Genomic DNA, 2721 nt, shown 5'->3' with positions numbered 1-2721 from the left:
TATTCTGGCATAAGAACAATGTACAGAAGAGAAATGTGTATAATCTCTTGCCTGTGGATTCATGATCCTCCATATAGGATATGGATTATATTTTTCTTATATGCAACTCTAAGGCATATGCCGACTTAAGATTTTTTATTTATGGTTTCATCCTTTTATCTAGCTCGCTATGCATAATAGAATTAAAATCCCCTACTATAATAACAGGTAATTTACAAATTGTTTCCATTTTTTCTATTATTTTTTTGATAAGACAAATCGGATTTAAATTTGGTGCGTATATATATTTTCATTTCTATCTTGCATATCAAGATTATATACCGGGCCTCTAGATCACACTCTTTGTTTGAAATCGAAACAACTACCACTTTGTTTTTTCCCTTCAGGGGAGGCCACTATAACCCTAGAGAAGTGACTGGCAATTGCATCCCGCTTTTTTTTTTTTTTTTTTTTAACCAATGGTCACCAGTAGGAAACATATAACCACTTTTTACTTTAAACATTTTGATGAGAGATCTTTCATATGGTGAGTTTAACCACCACATGACATGAACTTAACCATGATTAATACATATCTGATCTCCGTCTCCCATGCATTTGTCTCTAAGCAAAAAGTTCACAAAAAAACAATCATAGAAACACATCCACGAAGAACATAATACGTTCTTCTGTAATCTCGAACTTCACCGGCTGCCCAATTCCCCTACCCATAACGGGCTTGGATGTTAGATAAATTATTGTCCAAGACTCTAAGCAATAAATCAGGTTCTGTATTAAACCTTGTATTCTTTTGAATTTCCAATGGCTCCCGGAATAAAAAAAAAAAATCTTACTTAACCATGTTTAATTATCTCTACTCCTTTCTCATTTCATTTTATATCTTCTATTACTCTATTTCTCATCCTTATGGTGTTCCTTAATCTCTCTGTCACTTTGTGTATAAATTTCCATGGAATAGTAGGTATCCCTGTATATTGCTTTCCCTTTTGTTTCCTTCCCTTTTTTTTTATTCAAATATCTTAAGTGACCCTAATTTTAATTAATAAGTGTAATGAAATAAATCTTTTAATATTTTATCTCCTTATCTTCTATATATTGTGAATATGTTTTTCCTGGACTTTCTTCCATTTATTATGTGGATCTTATTAGAATTATATATTAATATGTGTTTTTAAGTCTAAAATTATTATTTCCAATCTTACATTTATTTTTCTAGAAATTACAATATGTTAAACCTAATCTTACCCGTTTCGGCTTAGAAAAATAGCGTGACTAATAACCCTATGTTTTGTGTGTACTTTTAGTGCAAGTTATTAATTTTCTTAATTTGTGTGAATTATCTCTTCTCTATCAACCCTTTTCTTACTTCAATTGCTGCATTTTCTTAATATCAAATCTTAATTTGAAGGACAGAGAAAGGAAAAAATAAAAAAAAATTAAACACACCTCTAAAAAAAGAATACAATTCTTTGTAAATTATTGTTATGCATACATGTATTAAATTATTTCTAAACTACAGGTTGTGGCCTGTGTGCTGTAAAACTGCTGCATTCACAATTATTATCAAGCTCTGGCAAAGACACTATTCACAAAACAGATTGCTAGGGCAAGTTTTTCCGGGACTATGTAAACAATATAGCTCTCCTTACATAAACAATATGGTTGAGTTGATTTGACAGATCCATTTGCGAGCATGGGATTTCACACGGATAAGGTATTCAGTATTGGCTTTCAAGTCTCTTAAGGAAAAATATATATACTGCTGTCAATGGGCATGCAGTTTTGTACTGCTGTGCTAAATTTAACTGCATCTGCCTGAAGTGGTGAAACTTTCAAAAAGTTTATGTCTATTACATAATTAAACAATCTTTTTACATACAAATTTGAATTATCAAAGTACGTTTTTAAAAAACATTTTTTCCAACTGACTTGCTAAACTCTTTGTAAGCAAAACTCTCACAATTTTTGCAGTGGGAAAATAATGCAGTCTGTATAGGAATAAGTAAATAAGTTATCAGATGAAATTATTTGTCAAAGAGTATAGCTGAAACGATGAACTTTCCACTGACATGCATTAGATAAAGGAGGACAGATTCAAACGGAGGGGGAAGGGGCAGTGAGTTTCGGGGGAAAAACTAATATACCCCAAAAACAGGGAGCGTGAATCTAAAGTGTCTGATACTTATTTTCAACAATACTAAGTTTATTCTTGTTATTAAAATAACAAGCTCGTTCATATAAAATTAGGATAAATGGCATTTTATGACTTTTAGTTTTAAATAGAGTACGGTTGTCAAAACAAGCAGGGACAAAAAGGTGTGACAAGCTCAAATTGCTCCCAGATTAATTATCAAACATGAAAGCACTGAACAGTAACACACGCAAACTCTATAAAAAGCAACAAGGCAGAGACGAGAGAAATTCTCTCATTCCTAGGCAGTAAAAGTAACCTGCATAAAGAATGAAATTAGTGAAAAGCAAAATAATGCCTATGAGGAATGAGTTTGATTATGGAGAGAAGACAGACTGCATTAACAGGTAACATGGCAGAGATGAGTGAAGATATTGTTTTAATATAAAAAGGTAAACTTTTTGAGTTTTATTTCCAGGTGGCAGACAGTTTTAAGATGGCCATGAACAACCTGCAGGTCAAGTATTCATATACAAAAACATTTTTTTCTGTGTTTTCTTTTTAAACAAAATCTGTCCTGATCTCCTCTA

Source organism: Pelobates fuscus, chromosome 3, assembly GCF_036172605.1.
Source record: "Pelobates fuscus isolate aPelFus1 chromosome 3, aPelFus1.pri, whole genome shotgun sequence".
NCBI classification, from domain to species: Eukaryota; Metazoa; Chordata; class Amphibia; order Anura; family Pelobatidae; genus Pelobates; species Pelobates fuscus.
The sequence above is the reverse complement of the archived record's forward strand: the minus strand, read 5'-3'. Positions refer to the sequence as shown.